Source organism: Centroberyx affinis, unplaced genomic scaffold (assembly GCF_046629955.1).
Source record: "Centroberyx affinis isolate AG114_WGS23_722 - 3 ecotype Tasmania unplaced genomic scaffold, CSIRO-AGI_Caff_v1 ptg000177l_1, whole genome shotgun sequence".
Taxonomy (NCBI): domain Eukaryota; kingdom Metazoa; phylum Chordata; class Actinopteri; order Beryciformes; family Berycidae; genus Centroberyx; species Centroberyx affinis.
This window is the reverse complement of record NW_027278874.1, coordinates 222,324-242,478: the sequence shown is the minus strand read 5'-3', so window position 1 is coordinate 242,478 and position 20,155 is coordinate 222,324. Positions and strand designations below refer to the sequence as shown.

At 40.9% G+C, this 20,155-nt stretch overlaps 1 pseudogene; it reads left to right on the top strand.

Moving 5' to 3' along the window:
• LOC139657589 (contactin-associated protein-like 4) overlaps window positions 1-19,279 on the top strand; it is a 78,471-nt pseudogene extending 59,192 nt beyond the window's left edge.
• Window positions 19,280-20,155: the final 876 nt, after the last annotated feature.

Genomic DNA, 20,155 nt, shown 5'->3' with positions numbered 1-20,155 from the left:
GGGCAGAATGATAAACCGTGTCTAGGGGTTTAAGGGTGGAAAGAGCAGCATTTCTGTAAATTACATCCCCATAATCCAACACTGATAGGAAGACTGCCTCAACAATCCTCTTTCTGCTATTCATAGGGAAGCCGGTTCTGTTTCTGTAAAAGAAGCCAATTTTTTGACGCAGTTTGCTGACAAGATTGTCTATATGGTATTTAAAAGTAAATTTCTCATCAAGCCAGATGCCAAGATATTTATATTCAGTAACTCTCGCAATGTTAGATCCATTCGCAGTGGATATATGCATACAATTGTGATCAATATTTCTGGCTCTAGTAAACAGCATGAATTTTGTTTTATTTGCATTAAGTACCAGTTTAAGATTGATAAGAGCATCTTGCAGAGCATTAAAGGAAAGCTGCAGGTTCTCAATGGCTAGTTGTACAGAATCAGCAATACAATATACAATGGTGTCATCATTGTATCGTCCCATCTCTAGCCACTACTAATGCTAACTTCAATGTTAACTAGTGTGCAAATCAGATGTGCAAATCAGATTTATCAATGGTGAAATGGCCTAAGAGTGCCTCCAATATGGCTGCCAGATGGTGCATTACATCACCTCAGTAGAAATTAAAGCTGATTCTAATTTAATGTTCTTTGTAAATCCTGCTGGACAAGAGCATCAGCTGAATGCCCTTAATGTAAATGTCATGTAATGTTTTTGTGTTGTCAGGAGGCACGGCGTCCCGGCAGAAGGGTTTTCGGGGGTGTATCCGCTCCCTGCAGCTGAACGGCGTCACCCTGGACCTGGAGCAGCGGGCTCAGATCACCCCCGGGGTTCGGCCCGGCTGCCCGGGACACTGCAGCAGCTACGGCTCGCTCTGCCACAACCAGGGCCGCTGTGTGGAGAGAGCCAGCGGCTTCTACTGCGACTGTGGCCTGTCAGCCTACACTGGAGCCTTCTGCCACAGAGGTGCACACACACACAGACACACACACACACACTGCACACACATACAAAGAAGTACACAATCACACACAAACTTTCTACTCAATGTAGGTATTCATACCAGCCAGTTATTGAATTTTTATAAACCTGAAAATTTCAACTCACACATTATTGTAGTAAAATTCAATAATGTAGTCATTATTACATTAACAGAAAAAAAGTTTTCACATTGTTGGTAGGTAATTTTTGTTACATTAATGGGAAATCTATTACATTAACAGGATTATTACACTATTAACTGTTAATTGTTATCGTGTTAATGGTTTATTATGTTAATGGTAAGATATTACATTAGCAGTAGTTTTGAAAGACAATGGATGAAAAGTGACTTTCCTCAACCTTCCTTTTCCTCAATTCTTTGGTCCTAATAGACAACAGTAAGCTGCAGTTTCCAAGAGTTTTAGCTCTGTGTGGAAACTCAGCAAAGACTTTAAAAAGTTGAATCCATTTAAAGGGCTGATCCCATAATTTATTTCCCTTTCCCTCAGACAACATGGTGTTGACTAATGATGCCACATGGCTTGACCTCTCTGCAGGAGAGCTGTCGAACCGCTTTACAACACGCTGCACTGTGTCACATCACGCCTCACCATCCACCCCCCTGCTGCTTTGCATTTAGCCGGCTCATATATCTCCTCAACCAAGGTTAAAGCTGTTTGGATATTATCTGTCGGCCCACGGCTCCTTCAGGAGGAGAAGGGAGCAGCGGAGAGTCCTTCACTCTGTAGATATTAGAGCGACCCTGAACCTCTGTCTCTCTATAAAGATGACTTCTAAACAGCCATTTACAGTGTGAACTTCATGCCAAGGCAAGTCAGATTTATCTATATAGGGATTTTAATATAAAAGATTCTCACAAAGTGCTTTACAGACCTCAAAGGACGCAAATACACATAAAAACTGCAGATAATGAAACAAGGGAAAATAAGAACGAGACAGAACAAGTTATTCACAAACTCCAAGAGATGGGGAGAAAGCCTGTGTGTGTGTGTGTGGTGTGTGCATGGGTTCATGTTTTTCTGCTGCTGTCTAAAGGTTAAGAATCTAGATTAGTCCAGAGAATCCTCTTACTGCACTTAACACACATCAACAAGCATCTAAAGCTGCCATGTGACATCAAGGGTTTGATGCAAAGAGCGTCTGTTTGATGTGTATTTGAGTCTATTTTAGTACTGAGTGTCTATTTGATGTGTATTTGAGTGTATTTTAGCCATTCTGTTTGATGTGTAAGTCATCACAGTAACAATGAGTCATCACACTGAGCCAACACATCAGTAGGGCTTTATATGTGGGTTCAGTATGTGAGTTCAGCAATCTTTACTTTTTTCAAAAGGACCCTCTTAGCCCTCTTCCCATCTATTATAGATATCTACTGTACTTATCTGCAGCATCATGCTACATCAAGGGCTTGATGCACAGAAAGTGTGTTTAAATCTGTTTGATGTCTTAGTGAATCATCACTCCATGACGCACTGTACCTGTGTTCAATATTTAACAAGTTCAGCTCTGTTTCCTGCTGGAAAATCACAGAGACGACTCTTACAGCTCTAAAAGACTGTTTCCTGTGATTTTTTATTTCCAGGTTTCATATATTTTTTTCTCGCCTGTCTGTTGGTATTTTGAGGACAGCTTTATTTCCTCTTGCTAACTAGATGCTGTAAATATATCTTATTGAGCTACAGTCTCCCTGGGAAGTTAATTAGAGTTTGGAAACAGTGCGAAGATACTGTAAATATATGTATTGTGCTGTGTCTGGGAACTTAATTATTCATGTGCTGGCAATATTTAGCACCTTGTCTAATGCAGGAATAATATAAATGTGTTTCAAAGTGGAATGTGTTCATGCTGGATAAAAACTCAACGGGACCCATTTTCCAGGAAAAACCAGGAATACAATTTTACAGAGAGCTTTTTTGATAAAAAACACGACTGGGTCTGATTGAAAATACTCCAGTAATGTGACTGGTATGAATTCCTCAAGTACAGTGCCAGTTTTAAAATGACATAGCCTGTGCAATATGCAATCATTATTGTATGGAATCACTTAGGGTCTATAAGGTTGGTGCTAGGTTAGGCTAGGTAGGTTGGGTAAAATGTTATTTTTGTGTTTCCTTTGTGTTTTATTTTGTTGCGTACCGTTTTGCATCATTTTGTTTTGTGATTGTTTGTCGATTAGTTAGATCTAGGTAGGCCTGTTCTCTGTAAAGTCCTTTGAGACAGGCTTTGTGATAAAAGGCTGTAGAAAATAAATAAACTTGACTTCATACAAATGCAAATAAACGAGTAGAAAATCATACATGGGTTTGAAAATCTTACAATGCCATTTCATGCCTCAAAATATGACTAAAATCTATAGCAATATGAAGTACTAGATAGGTGAGAGTGTCATCTCATTGTTAGAAAGACTGTAACCAAATGGCCACAAGTTCGATTCCCACAACAGCCAAGATGTACACATTATCATCAATCCTTTGTCCTGAGTAACTGAACCTCTACCTGCTCAACCATTCATTATAAGTCATTCTGGATATGATTGTCAACTAAATGCCTAAAAATCTGCGTTCATCAGCAACAAATGAGACCTCCAGTTTGTAGTGAACCTCTCTGTTGCTGCCTCCCCCCATCCAGAGATGTCAGCCAGCTTCAGGATACATTTTTTTTTTAAATATTGGTAATTAAAAACCAGTGCAGTCAGATGATACCACTAGCTCCAGTTTGTAATGAGCCTCTCTGTTGCTGCCTCCCTTCCCTCAGAGGTTTCAGCCAGCTTCAAGTCGGAGACGTCGGTCAGCTACACCTTCAAGGAGCCGTACGAGTTGAGCAGGAACAGCAGCGCTCTGCCCTCCTCCATCTACTCTGACATGACGCTGAGAGGAGAAAACATCTCCTGAGCTTCAGGACGGGCCAGAGTCCGGCTCTGCTGCTCTACGTCGGCTCCTACTACAGAGAATACCTGGCCCTGCTCATCAACAAACATGGTGAGGAGGGGAGGGGGGGGGGCTTTTATTTTGAAGGAGTTTTTCCACAAGGTTGTTCAAGCTTGAGGTTGAGTGTCTTGTTTTTATTTAAATCCTCTTCTACACATCTCCTCCCTCTTTGTTGACCTCCTCTTATTTCCTTGTCTCCTCTCCTCTCCTCTCCTGTCCTCTCCTCTCCTCTCTTCTCTTCTCCTCTCCTCTCCTCTCCTCTCCTCTCCTCTCCTCTCCTCTCCTCTCCTCTCCTCTCCTCTCCTCTCCTCAGGTTGTTCAAATTTGAGGTTGAGTGTCTTGTTTTTAATTAAATCTTCTTCTACACATCTCCCTCTTCGTTGACCTCATCTCCTTTTCTTGTCTCCTCTCCTCTCCTCTCCTCTCCTCTCCTCTCCTCTCCTCTCCTCTCCTCTCCTCCTCCTCCTCATGTTGTTCAAACATGAGGTTGAGTGTCCCCTGTTATTTATAATGGAGGACTTATACACCTCTTCTCTTGGTTGACCCTCTTTCCTCTCCTCTCTCTTCTCCTCTCCTCTTTTTCCTGATTCCTCTCTCCTCTCCTCTCCTCTCCTCTCCTCTCCTCTCCTCTCCTCTCCTCTCCTCTCCTCTCCTCTCCTTGTTTTTATTTAAATCTTTTTATGCACCTCCCCTCCCTCTTCATTGACCTTCTCCATCCTCTCCTCCCATTCCCATTCCTCCTTTTCAGGTTTTATTTATTTAAATGCTTTTTTAACAAGACTGTTCCAGCTCGGGTTAAGTGTCCTCTTTTATTTACAGCTGCTTATACGCCTTGTTTCCTTTTTGTCCTTTAGTTCCCCACTCCTGATCTACCTTCTATACACCTTTTTCTCCAATTCGTGCTCTCCTCAGCTTGTCCTATCCCTCCTCTTCCCTCTAATTACATCCCTTTGCCTCGCCTCCTCTTCTCCTTTTTTCTACTTTTTTGTCCTTGCTCCACCATTCATCTAATTTTCTTTTACACCACGCTCCCTCTTCCTCTCACAACTTTCTCCAATTACTTGGCTCTCTTCTTCTACTCTTTCAGCACCATCTCTCCTCACGTCATCTGATCTATCCTCCCCTTTTCCCCTCTGATTCCCTTTTCCTCCTCTTCCTCCCCTCCTCCTCCTCTCCTCTGCTCTGCAGCTTTACCAGATCCTTTAGGATTAGTCAGATTCTTACTCTCTCTGGATTCGGCCCGTCAGCCTCTGCTGCCTCTCGATCCGTCCAGTCTGGCCGGCTATTATGTCTTGTCTCAGGCTGATAGAAACTGTTCTCTGGTCTTATCTGGACCTCAGGAGCGAACAAAGGTTTCTTCAAATGGGTGGCAAGTCAATGTACTGCCGAATAAAACAGCGTGAAGTTAGCTTTTAAGAGTAGTAGGAGGTAATTTGAATCTAAAATGACATTTTCAGCAGTGAAACTTAATGGAAGTAGCACTTTGCAGCTAGATTAGCCGTAAATGGATTTTCCTGGTCTTAATGACTCAGAGAAAGCTGACGGACAGCCGGGCATTAGGGTTGCTACGCTGATCGAGTAGTCGCAAGGTAAGTGCACTTATACCGAAGTGTCTAATTAAATCCCTGAGAGCTTTCTCTTGTTGGCTTATTTCTTCTTCCTCCTTCCCTCTGATGCAGTTCCCCCTCTTCAGCCCAAACACTGAAACTCTCCGCCAATCACTTCAAGGTTTCATACATTCAATATCAGAATCAGTCGCTAGATGAGCTATTAAACCAAATAGTTATTCAATCTTAGTCTGTGTGCCTCTGTGGGAAAAAAAGGTTAAAAGAGTTGTAAATGTGACGTTTTTATATGGGGTTACGTATTATATTTTTGATTGAAGTGATAATTTGCATGTAGAGCAAAATAATAAATGTTTTTGAAGGACGATGCGTGATTTCTTATCCCTCCCTTTCATCTGTAAAGTCTGAAGACAGCACAGGGCTTTCATCAAATCTACACTTAATGCTCTGAATATTAGGAAAATTAATTAGATTTAGAGTGGTGTTATTGATAGGGAATTAGCACTAATCCTCCTAATATTGAAAGCTGTATCAACTCAGCTACATTCAGATTTATCTTTGAAGGATTAAATATATGTTTACCCTGTTAGTCAAGATTGTAGCGGAGGACAAGGATGTTTTCAGGAAAAGAAAATGAAATAATTACCGAATTTTAAGATGTTAAGATGTTTGGCAGCGATGTTTCAAGCTTAAATCTGTCTTTGGGAAGATTTCGTTTGGAACGTCGTGCTACGTTTTCTGTGAGCAGGTCCCATAAAGTAACAGCATGTTTTGATGTTTTGTTGTGTGTGTGTGTGTGTGTGTGTGTGTGTGTGTGTGTGTGTGAAGATAAGCTGGAGGTCAGATACAAGCTGGACAGCAGCAGAGATGCTGAGGTGTTGAAGAGCAGAGTGAGGAGTCTGGCCAATGGACAGCTACACACTGTTACCATCAGGAGACTGGCAGACACTGTCTCTGTCCAGGTAACACACACACATACACACACACACACACACACACTATATACACACATTATACAGCCTCACTACCGATTACTACGGAGACTTTGCTGGCTTTTTTGGGAAAGGTGTGCAGTCTGTAAGCTTGAGAATGACTCCAAGGCTGCCAAATATCTGAACCATCAGATTACAGAAATACCCAAGATACACCAATGCTTGTTACATATCTGTTCCAGTGGAGTCCTTGATCAAATGAGAAACCTTTCTCAAGGATAAACACTTTTCTCTGCTCTTTACTGATAAAAAATCACGAACACACACACACACTTCTATCCTCAGGAGGACTATCCATTGACTACATTCATTCCCTATCCCATAACCCTAACCTTAATCTTAGCCTAATCCTAATTGTAACCTCAACCGTAAAATCAAGTCCTAAATAAAAAGTCCTAAATAGCCCTTTGAAGAAGTGAGGACCGGCTAAAATGTCCTCACTTGACAAAAAGGCCCTCACTCTGATAGTTTAAAACTCAGTCCTCAATCTGCATGAAATATGAGTATACACACACACACCCCTCCCTGTGTGCAGCATGGTACAACACTGTGCTGTTCCTCTCAGCCATAATAAAGCCTCAGTCAGCACTTCCCTCTCACCTCAACCACTAGCAGCTGCTGTCCTGGATGCAGCTACGGCAGGGCAGCAGGGACAAACTACACACAGCAACAGCAACCAGCCCTGGATGAAATATGAGGTGTCTTAATCTTATTTGGATCTACTGAATCTCTATCCTGTTTACAACAGCCTCAGATGATGTATGAGGCAAAACCTCATCTAACCTGGATCCAGCAGCCTGACTGACTGTGTAATTATCAGCAGCCTCGGGTGAAATACAAGGTGACCTCATCTTGTGTGGATCTAGCCTCCCGATTCATTGTATTCTCAGCAACAAACTCTGATGGCATGAGGTGAACCTCAGCTGGAGTTTTTAAGTACTTATTAAGTACTTCATTACAGCACCGTTAGACAGACCAGAATCATTTTGATTGCCAGCATTCACAACATGGCAGAAAAGTTTTATGTCAGTTATCAGTATGAAAACACTTACATGAAGACAAGTTTTACCAGCTTCTGGTGCTTGGTGGCTGTTAAATTTCAGACCCTAATACATACATTTAACAACTGAAGTATGTCATAATAACAACTGCAACATCAAAGGTATTTACTGATATCCAGACATCCTATTTATATATATTCACTTATAAGCTACACCATCCCAATAAAAGCCCTAATGGTATGAATCCATATTGAGCAACAGAACTGTGATACATAGAATGAAACTGTCCGCTATAGTCAGTGGCCCTTCTGTCTTCAGGCTGCTGTTTATTTCTCTATGTGAGGCGTATCCACACTAGTCCCAGAGTAGACAACATCATCTACTTCCATTAGGAGATGTCCCATTGAAAAATGACTTTCTGAAAGCCAAATCCCTGTGGGCCACCAATACACTGTGTCCGCTGTTTCTATACTTCTATAAGAGACCAGTCTGTGGTGTTTTCCTCCAAGGCCTTCATCTTCTTCTTCATCTCACAATATGCTCCAATTAGTCCACTGTGCTCAGACACTGGAGGAAAGGCTATGGGCAGAAATATGTGTCACTAGAAACTGAAACTGAATTATTTATATTTGAATTTGAATTGCTCAACTTGAATAATTGCATTAAAAAACAGAACTCCTTTTCGGCCAATCAGCACCTACTGTATGTTTTTGACCATTTCCTTCACTCCCATTGATTCATGGACTTGATACACATTGAAGAACGTTTCTTTCGATCATGGATGAGGCTGGGACTGATGCCGTTCAGCTCGGAGTATCATGTCCAGAGAGCTGAAGGGATCTGGAATTTTTGGGCCAAAAACGTGTAAAGAAGTTCTGTGAATCTGCACTCGATTGCTCTTCCTCAACGACCAGGATGTGTGTCTCAGTAAACTGAAATTGAATTGCAAGAACTGAATTTGAATTTACGAGAACTGAATTTGAATTGTGAGAACTGAATACAGTTTCAGAGCAAATTAATTCAATTTCATAATATTACATTCAGTTTCAAGTTTATTGGAATTCAGTTTCAAACTAATAAATTCAATTTCAAATTATGCTATTCAGATTCAGTTTTTCAATGCAATTATTCAGGATAAACAATACAAATGCAAATTATGTGATTCAAATTCAGTTTTTTAATGCAATTATTCAAGGTGAGCAATTCAAATTCAAATATAAATAATTCAATTTCAGTTTCTAGTGACACATATTTCTGCCCATAAAAGCACTCAGATATATAAAATGCCATATATATCCATTTTGGAAAACAATTATTCCCTAAAATGTATCACTCCATATTTCTAAAATATACTGTAGATGATCCAGTCTTCAAGTGTTTTGTCAGCCAGTGACTTACTTTACCTTAATTACTTCTTGACTGTCTTCTCAAATGTACCATAATTTGTATATTAGGTGTCGCCTTTTTTTCGAACGGTGGACATCTCCATTTTAAAAGAAACTCCTTATTTGCCGTTTTTAAAGTGAAATTTCAATTAAAATGTTTCACTTACGAATCCACAGGGTCAACCTCTAACTTTTAAACTTTAAAATTCAGTTTTTTTTCACACTCAATTCCTCTGGCACACCGGAAGTGATGTGTTTTATGTTTCCGGTTTGTTTGGAATAAGCAGAAGAAGAAGAAGAAGAACTGGGTAGTTAGCATGAGCAGCGATAGCCACCACGGCTGAACAGACAAAGAAAAGAGCGCCACCTACAGAAACTAAAATTTTATTAACAGAAAATCCCAGGAAAAAGACATCACAGTACTGTTTGACTGAAAAGATGATCTCTGGGAAGTGAAGTGCAAAAACCAAGCATGTTGCCAAAATAGAAAACCCTAGGATCTCGCAGACACTTTAATATTTTGGAACCTCAGTTCAGGGTCTGACTGGCTTTCCTCCGCCTGCTTTCTTCTCCTCTGCCGTGTGCCGAGTCTCTCTGCAGAGCAGCTCTCATTGAAATAATCTCCGGGGGTGAATTTCACTCTAGATCACTGAAGGCTTGTCATTGAAAGTGCGGAGTCTGACTCTCGTTTCTCCTGCTGAGCTGATGAGATCAAACATGAAGGGAAACTCTCCAATACTACTCTTTCAATTCAACATTTGAGGAAAGTTCCAAATTGAAATATCCTCTTTTTGGGCAAAATGATTACTGGCATGAAAGTAAAACTCACTATTGCATATTTTTGAAGAGACTAGCTTGAGATCTATTGTAACATTTTCCACGGTGTAATACAGGTGAACATTAAGTAAAAAAAATGGATATCGTTTTGAAATTAAACCCAACATGTTGATTCAGTTAGACCTTTGTCAGAGTATTAAATGTCTGTAGAAAGAACAATCTATGTAAAATAGATTAAGCACTGCTACTCCCTGTATGTGAAGCTGTATATAGTCATTCTGTTAGGGGTGTGAAAGGTTAAATAATACTCCATACATACATACAAATGAAGGGTTTCATTCCAAAACAACTACACATACATTTAAAAAAACTGATAGCTGGAATTCATCAGTCAGTATTTCAAAAACAACAAACGCTTCTATCCTCAAAAACAGAACTGTTATATAAGCAGAAATCTTAAGATGTCTCATAACTTTAGTCGTTATCCATAATGCTTTACTTTCTTGACAGCGATGAATTTGGAAGAATATTTGTCGGTTTCTTCAAGTGGTAAATATCTCATTTTGGACTGAAACTCTTCAAATATGCGTTGGAATCCCTCACAAATACCATAAAATACCGAAAGATGTCGTACATCAGGGAAAGAAAACATTTACATTGAAAGTTTGGAGTCTCTCTCTACTTTCTCCTGCTGAATTGTTCCCAGTGTTTACAGAGCTGCTCTGCATGGGAAGATCTTTGTTTCAAAATGAAATATCCACCAAGTGAAAAATGTGTCCGCTACTTTGACAGAATAATTACTTGCATTAAAGTAAAACTCACCAGAGATTATTACGTAAGCTACTGGTCATGCTGAGACATTTTCTTGCAATATAATAACTCTTTAGCTTATATAATCAGCTGTATTTTTGAACCATTGAACACACCCCAGGCAACAGTGTTTTCCCTATACATTCCTCCCTATTTCCCTATTCCCTATACACTCTCCGAAAAGTTATAGCGCTATACATATTTTTGTCAGGTGAGGCCGACAAAAGGTCTTTTAAGTTGTGATTATCTTTGGAGAGGTAAGGCACACTTAATCGTATACTGGTTGACAGTGTCACCAGTGTGAAAGTGACTACTCAATACCAAGAAGTAACACTTGATTCTGGATTTCCTTTAGGGGGGTAAATATCTTTCTATTTTACTTGATTTGATTCTTTTAATGCAATGCATTTGGCTTGTTCTTTTATATGAATTTAATCTTTTTAATGTTTTATGTAAAGCACTTTGAATTGTGCTATATAAATAAACTTGCCTTGCCTTGCCTATAAATACATTTTGGAATAAAACTCTGTGTTCTTTCAGATCGACCAAAACGCCAGAGAAGAGTTCAACCTGACATCTGATGGAGAATTCAACGCCATCAAGTCGCTGGTTCTGGGCAGAGTGCAAGGTGAGTGAGGAGGCAGTAAAAGCAGAGTCAAGGCCTTTCTAGTTACACAGCACTCAGACAGACTCATTAGAATAACAGCGCTGCGATGTTTGACCTCATCTGACAACCAGCTAGTGCTTTCTCAGGAAAATCTAAAGAATAAATATAGGAGCTGGAGCTGTTAGCAACAAAGATGAAAATATGATTTGAATCATCACAAAGAGAGTATTTTAGCCCTGAGGCAAGATAAAAACAGAGAACTAATTTAGCACAAAGTAAAGGTGGATCTCGCCTCATAAGTCGTCATTAAGTGCTGAAAAGTGTTGGTACATTTTTATGTGTTCATAACCTAGATGGACGGCTAAATATTAAGTTTAGTCAGCTATAAAAATTAGATTAGGCGGAATTCAGTTAACATGCTTACGTGAGTCGTAGCTAAAACCGATAGAATGGCTAAAGCAGACATAGCTACGTTCCTCTTAGCTAAAATCTGTGAGGAAAATAATAAATTGTCTACTTACTTGTGACAAAGTGTCGACACAATAATGATTTGATGGCTGCCAGTCTTTCCTAACTGCAGCATGAATCAGCCTCTACAGCAAGCTTATCGGACCAGCAGGAGCGTTTTATTGCTTTAAAGTTTTCACCCAGGCCTCTTTGGTTTTTTTGCTTGCTCCGACTATCTTAATAGAAACCGAAAGAATCCTTAAAGTGCTTGATGCGTCATTTTTTTTACACTACATGAATATTATGTATAGCAGTGGTTCTCAACGGGGGGTCCAGGGACCACCAGGGGTCCTTGAGGGCATTCCAGGGGGTCCCCCAGAAAATTATTTCATTTACAAGAACCATTATAGAATGTAGAAGAATGACTGTTTTGATCATAGTTTCTCTGTTATCTCTTTACCTACAATACAGATAGTCATGGAATTCTGGACAAAATCATATCTAGGAATAAAATTATTCTCAGAGTTGTGTCTGAGAGACAGAATCTCATCAAATGGGGGTCCGTGGCCCTAATATGGACTAAATTAGGGGTCCTTGATATGAAAAAGGTTGAGAACCACTGACATATAGGACCTTCCACTTGCTATGGTAACAAGAAGAGAATGAAACAAAACATAGAGGACTTAATATTTTGAAGACAGCACCCTGCAGGATTACATAATGACCCAGAAGCCTTAGCAAGTGTGGATATGGTCAACCTCAGTTAGTGTGGACAGTGTGTTAAACCAGGAAGATGCTTTACTCTGGAGCGCCTGCACATATTTTAAGCACAACTCTTAACCATTAACTCTGGGAGGGTTAAATGCTTTACCCACTGCGCTCTGCAGTACCGCATAGGGACCTGTAACAGAGTCAGGGTGAGACTGTAATTGGCTCTGTTATGACTTATTCATGTTCTCTTTGAACAGCGTTGGCAGAGAGTCAGACTGAGATATAAGTTGTTAATAACATGAGGGGCTGAGCGGCCCGAGGCTGCAGGCTCAACTCCCTGACCAGGGACAGCTACAGAGACTGCAGTGTCACTTTAAAAGGAAACACTAACTCGTCTTAGTAATAATTTAGTCTGACAATTTGCATCAGCTTAGACATCCAGCATGTAATATTAAGTAACAATCAGACAAAACCCAAAACAGTACACAATACATTTTGAGGCAAAGCATTTCTGTTTAATTTCAGTGATGTTAGTGGCGTTTTTGCTGATATTATTTCATTTTAGTGTACTGCAGCATAGCACAGTGCAGTGTAATCTTATGTGGTATTGTGAATTATAGCTAGTGTATCATATTGTAGTGTATTTTTATAGTGTAGTATATTTCCTGGTACTTGTCATTTCCATTATGGTATAAACAGACAAAGTCCAAAATGTTTCATGTCAGGCATACAGAGTACATCTTGTGCAGAAGCTGATGCAAATAGTTTCCTCATGGTTTTTTTTTGGTGTAAAGCTGCAGCATGGTGTAACACAGCATAGTGTAACTCAGTGTATGTGGACCCGGGTCATGTCAGCATGTGACCCGTCCTCCACTCTGTCAAACCAGAGGAGTCGGAGGAAAGTAGATTTTCTGTCGTTCGGTGCCAAGCCTGTCATCCATCAGACTTACTAATGGAGCTGGAAGGAATACCGAAACTGAGAGAGAGAGAGAGAGAGAGAGAGAGGTTCAGAGAGAGAGAGAGAAATACAGGGAGCTGCCGGTCTGTCCTGGTAAACCAACAGTCTCCTCTCAGTCTCCTGAACAGCCACTGCTACAGCTGGTTACAGCCGTAATGTTGAGTTTCACAGCTGCTGTTTACACTGCTGTGGAGGAGTAGAGGTGAATAATGAAGGGATGTAAGTCAATAAAATGAACAGATAGGGACGAGTGTAAGCATCTGTCTTGTGGAGTGATAGACACAGACTGGAGGCTGAATCAATGACAGCTAGTGTACAGTAATGAGGGTGTGTATGTGTGTGTGTGTGTGTGTGTGTGTGTGTGTTGATGGCAGTGAGTCTGTCCCATTCAGTAAGGGGGGGCAGTAATAAGGAAAAACACTTCTTAAATAATAACGAAATAATAAGAAAATAAGGAAATCTAGAACAGAAATAAACAGTATAATGAATGGATTTTACTCAGCATAATGAATGAATCGTACTGTAATGAGGATGTGTGTGTGTGTGTGTGTGTGTGTGTGTGTGCTTTTCATACACACAGGCTGGAGGCTTAATCAATGGAAATCAATCTACTGCCACTACTGTCCCAGTCTGAGGGATAATAGGGGAATCTTTAGCAGAATCAATAAACCTGCTAATTTATGTCATGGCTATTTATTGAGCTAAGTTTTGGCGGGCTGGAGTAGTGGTTCAGGAGATTGTCCTCCCGGTTTGATACCCAGCATGCAGCCAAAAACAGTAAGAGGTATGAGAGGAGGAAGGCAGCTAATATTAGGAATCCTAACGCTCTGCTACTAACTGAAAAAATGCAATCTAGCCATTCTAAGTTATCGGTTAGCTAGTTAGCCTAGCTGACCTTCCAAATTCAAACCAGCCATTGCCTACTAGTCTATAGCTATCTAGGTAAGCTAGTTAGCTAGCTGCTGACCTTCCAACATCATGAATGCCATGATTATGAATGAAAAGTTATTGCCATCTATATTTTTCATATTTATTTTTGACCAGAATTTCTTCTTTGCCATTAGTTTGCCAGTTAGCTAACTTGCACTCCGAAAAGCTGTGGTTCTTTGGCTCCGCCCACTGAGGTTTAACTCAACCAATCAGATTATTTCTGCCTCCAGAGCAGCTCTGCCTCTGAGCATTGTTTGTAGAACTAAAACTGCCTCGTTTCAGGGAATAGACAGCAGATGTCCCTCATTTTCTCTCTCTCTCTCTCTCCCTCTCTCTCCCTCTCTCTCTCTCTCTCTCCCTCCCTCCCTCCAGACTCTGATGACTTGGATCCAGATCTGGCCCGGTTGTCCTCTCTAGGTTTTGCAGGCTGTCTGTCAGTGGTTCAGTTTAACTCCATCAGTCCTCTGAAAGCGGCTCTGCTCCACCCGGGCAGCAGTCCTGTCCTCATCACCGGCCCGCTGGTCCAGTCCAACTGCGGCTCCTCCGCTCCAGCCAATCCCTACGCAGCAGAAAACACACACCACCTATCAGGTAAGAGGGGAGGAGTCAGGTCTGTTGGTTAGGTTACAAATTCAAATTTGAAGATGCTTTATTGGCATGACATGTCAAAAATATTATAGCAATATTAGTGGGAATGGGCTACAATACATTTAAAATTGACTCTGTACCGGGTTGGTTGGTTTAGGTTTAGTACTTAACACAAGGTATATGTGACATCAGATAAATATAGGATAAGATAAATAAAAACAAATAAAAAAGAAGAGAGAATAAATAAATAATTAAAAACCAAAAAAGAGAATAACAATCAAGTTGTATAGGCAGTGCAGAAAAAACGGGTTCCTAGTATTTAGTGTTTCATGTTGGAGTCTGTCTGCCTGCCTGCCTGTCTGCCTGCCTGCCTGCCTGCCTGCCTGCCTGTCTGCCTGCCTGCCTGTCTGCCTGTCTGCCTGCCTGCCTGCCTGCCTGTCTGCCTGCCTGTCTGTCTGCCTGCCTGCCTGTCTGTCTGTCTGCCTGCCTGCCTGTCTGTCTGCCTGTCTGTCTGTCTGCCTGCCTGCCTGTCTGCCTGCCTGCCTGTCTGTCTGCCTGTCTGTCTGTCTGCCCGTCTGTCTGTCTGTCTGCCTGCCTGTCTGCCTGCCTGTCTGCCTGTCTGTCTGTCTGTAGACACATCCTTGAGAACACAGCAACTCTAAGAACAATACATGATAGAAACTTCATCCTTGCACTACAGGTTTCCCCTATGATCTCATTAGATTTTGGAGCTTTCTTGCTGCATACATTTGCATATCAATGAGGTAAAACTACTATAATTCCTTAATGGTTTAAGATACAGAGTTCATTTTAATACTGCCCATGTTTTATGTGAACAAAAATATTTGCTAATTAATGCATTAATTACCTTAATTAATGACCCAAACATAGCTGCTTATGTTTAATATAACTTGGTCATTATGGCGGGACATTAGGCAGCTGAAGTGCCTCTTGTTTTTGTCCTGCTTCTAAATTCCAGTGGAAAAGTTACAGCTAAGTTACAGCTAACTCCTGAGTGATGATACCAGTCTCTCTTTATGCCGATTAGCATTAATTAATCGAAATCGAAAAAGCATTAAAAAAAACAAAACTTTTTTCCAGGGGCATTTTCTGCCTGCTTGATCTGATTTTTAGTATTTTCTGTCCATTCGGGGTCAATTTTATTCAAGTAATACATTTGCATTGCATATTGGCAAATAAACACTCAATTTGCACAACAAAGATTTGTTTTACCTGCTGGAAACTGTCAGCAGGTCTTACAGAAGAGGGTGGTGCTGTTTTTCCCTCTCTATCCCCAACAGATGGGTGATAAATGTTTGATCGTTGAGTTTTTACAATATTGGTTGTTTTATCTTTTGTTGATGCAGTGGTAGGTGTGGAGTCAGCATTTTCTTCTACTGCTGGCTGAATAGTGCCAACATATTCTACTGCTTCAGGCTGCATACTCGGCTGTTTTCTGATCAAAAAACGCTCCATTTTTCTCGCCCAGAATGTGCTGGAGTCCTGGGAGCCAACCCAGTTGGTGGCTCCCAGGAATCACCTACAGTGGGACAGTATAGTCGTATTCATGTGTGAATGTTTGACATTGTTTAACACCACAAATAGGCTACAATTTGAACAGTGTGAAATGCAGAAAAGGGTGCTCCCAATTATCAAAGGCTTTTTTTGCCCCCTCATTTTAAATTCCATGCGCATTTTCTGAACTTTCAAGGAGATTTCTGCCCTGAGCCTCTGTTAATTTCTGACCCTGATTGTTTCTGACACTCTGTTTACAATAAAAAAAAAAGCCAAATGTGTAATAGTTGGTATGACTAACATCATAACAGGTTAACAAAAATACAAAATAGGGATATTTAGATTTGGCTCGCTATATAGTTTGGATAGGAATCTATGAGTGTAGTATGCAATTTCCTGTTTTTTTTTGTTTTTTTTCTATTTCTCTATTCTGGGTCACAGCTGCTTTTCTAACTTTATGACGGGCTCATTAAGTACGCACACCTTGTTAAGGAGACTAATGACAACGTGGCCGATGAGTTAATTAATTTGGACCAGAGAGTTTCCACTGGCATATCTTTCCTCGAGGGCCGTCCTCATGCAGCTCCATGCTGCTTTAATAGTCTTTTGGAGAGGTGCTGTGGTATTCAATGGGCCCCATCTGCTCTGAATGATGATGCTATGATCTTGTCTCTGGGTTTCTCTCCTGTCTCTCTCTTTCCACTCTATCCTGTTTATCTTTCTTTCATTTTCTCTCATTCTCTTCTCACATTTCTATTCATTTCTCTGCCCCCGACCTCTCTTCTCCTTCATTTCTACTCTCTTTTTTTTTTTTTACCTTTCTTTCTCACCATTCTCCTATACTTGCCTCTGTTTCTCTCTTTCCTTTCCCATTTTCCTCCTTCCCTTCATGTCTGCTCTTTCTTCTTTCTCCTCTCCATTTCTCCTTCACCTCCTCCTCCTTCTCTTTCTCTGCTGTAGACCAGTCTGGTTCAGTGGGTTCAGGCCAACCTTTAGTCAATGCCATCAAGACTGACTCGGCTCTGATTGGAGGTACTGAACTGTTTCACCATATTTTACTGCCATAACACTGCTCCACTGTCATAATACCGGAACAATTGATAATTGCAACAGGTATTATAACATAAACATGCTTTTAGTTCTTACTACTACCACTATTTCTTTTTTACTTAAAACTCAATTTTGTGGACGATGCTGCGTTTATTAAACACTTGATAATAAAAGAAAACAATAACTACATTTGTATAGCACTTTTCTCAGCAGCGTTACAAAGATAAAGTCAAAGATTACCCACAATCTTTAAAGGAATAGCTCACCCAAAAATGTTGTCATTATCTACTCACCCTCATGTCAGTTGAAACTCTAGTCAATTTTGTATGTCAATATATAACACACAGCGAGTTAGCTGGCACAGCTTCATTTCAACCTTCTCCAAAACAACTTAAGTGAATGGTGACAGCTTCTTTAGAGTTCCAAAAACGGCAAGAAATTACCATAAAATCACTCCTCACAGCTCATGCAGCGTAAACCAAGTGTGCTCAAGACAAACGATTGCACTGAGAGTTGAAAAGACCGATATTTACACCAGTATTTAAGGAAAATCTTCACTGAAGCAGTTGTTTTTCAAAGAGTCCTACGTCACACAAACTGAAAGAAGTCTGCTCCACGTGAGCCATAACACTAACCCCTTGCTTATCAGACATTAAAACAAAGAAGAAACAGCAGTTCTTTGCCCAGCTTTATTTATTTGAACCTGAATATATACGGAAGAGGAGCTCAGACAGACGGACGAAGCAGCTCAGCCTGACCTTTAGCCAGAAGCGAGCGGAGCGTGAACATGCGAGACGTAGGCAAGAGCACTTTCAAACACTTTCCTTGCCCTTTTTGGATCTCTAAAGAAGCTGCCACCTTTCTCTTCAGTTGTTCTGGAGAAGCCGATGATGACAAAATGTTCAGCTGACATAAAACCTTCACCAGTATTTCAGCTGACATGAGGGTGAGCAGATAATGACAACATTTTCAATTTTTGGAGTGAACTATTCCTTTGATGGTGAGAGACGTACTGTGCTCAAAGCCAGCCAAGGTGACGTGTTATGCAATAGTTCCATTAAAGCTAAATTAAAATTTTTGCTCTTCTGCCAGGTCAGATTGATTCAAAGTGAAGATTGAATGGCTTCGATAAAAGAGTGTAGATAGAAAAAGTGAGAGAGAGTCGGAATTCATTGAAAACTGTCCATTAAATCGACCTGACTCTGTGTCTCAGCGCACAAAGGACAGCTCAGCTAATTAAACTTCTGCAGAAATTACTTGCTGATGGAGAAACTTTCTTGCTGTTATCTTCAAATGCATGGACATTTTAAAAGCAATGAAATAGTAGTATTAAATTGATTCCAGCGGTATTTTTGGAATTCCAATTAGATTAAACTTTCTGCGGGATAATGAAATGTGCTGAACAGAAGAGTCCAGTCCAGAGTCGGACGATGTGAAATGCTGTTCGGTGCGCTTTAAAGTTAGATTAGTAGGACAGCCAGACTGCAAGGCAACAGAAATGACAGAGAGACGGGTACAAATCATGTTCTGACTTCACAGTAGTTTCACAAACCTCTCAGACAAATTCCACTGTGGCACATTTAGTTTATTGAAAATCAATGTCAGCGAGTGACGAGGCTCCCCAGTGTTCCACAAGATTAAAATGCATCAAATGTCACAGCTGAGATACAACATGGACGCAGCTTAGTTGGTTGTCGCAACAGTTCAAAGCATTTTCACATCAACTTTCTGCCCTTCAGTGTAACAATCAGGAAATTGTTGTTTTTTCAAAGACAATTTTCTGCTATCTTTTTTTTTTTAAACTTCCTCTGCCTCCCAGGTGTGATAGCGGTGGTGATCTTTGTGATCGTGTCTGTCCTGGCGATAACGGCCAGATTCCTCTACCGGAGGAAAGAGACGTATCAGAACCAGGAAGTGAAGGGAGTGAAACCCGACGAAAGCCCCGAGTTCCCCTTCACCGGCGGCCAGGCCGACTCCCACGACGTCTCCGGTGAAAACCCGAAGGAGTATTTCATTTAAGCGGAGCCCCGGTCCTCCGGACGAGCCGAGGAGACGGACAGGAGCGTCCGGCCGCCTCCCGCCTCAGGACCTCACTCTGCACTCTGAGCCGCTCACACACTCAGCTGGCAGCAGAGGCTCCACAGGGACAAGAACTATTCACACCGTTTTGTCTTTCGTTTGCTTTACTGTAAATACTGTAAATACTGCTACAAACGAGCAAAAGTGTTGGACTTATAAGGTGTTGATACTTTCAGAAACTGTAAATATTCAAAAAAAATGTAAATGTTGAATTCATGTCTTTATAACAATCTCTGGCTAATGTCACTCTGTCATACTGAAAATGTTAGAAATAATTCTAAGAGGAATTGATATTTTTCATGGAGGATTCAAACACAACGTTGTTCCAGTGGATCTGGGTGCTTGGAGTCGTGGATCATTTGGCTGATGCACTTTTCTATGAGGATGATGAATGTTTGTTTCGTTTAAAGTTGACACATCTGAGCCATAACTATCTGGTGCTTGGGAGGAGCTCCTGTGTAAGAGCCGGGCTCAGTTTGTGCGCCCCAAGAGCCCCAAGAGCCATGTGTAAGAGAAATCCAGTGTGCGCTCGTACACCAGGCAGTACGGTACTATGATTTTCTGACTGTAGTGGCAGAGGCGACACCTGAGTTAAGTATTTTGTTCAGTGATTTTCTTACTTGTGACCCTGAGCAGCTAGCACACGTTCTCTGTTTGAGAAACGGTACAGTTCAGTCTGGCAGCTACTGGTGGAGTGACATAGGAATTGATTTTCTTTCTTTCTTTCTTTCTTTCTTTCTGTCTTTCTTTCTTTCTTTCTTACTTTCCTTCCTTCCTTCCTTCCTTCATTCTTTCTTTCTTTCTTTCTTTCTTTCT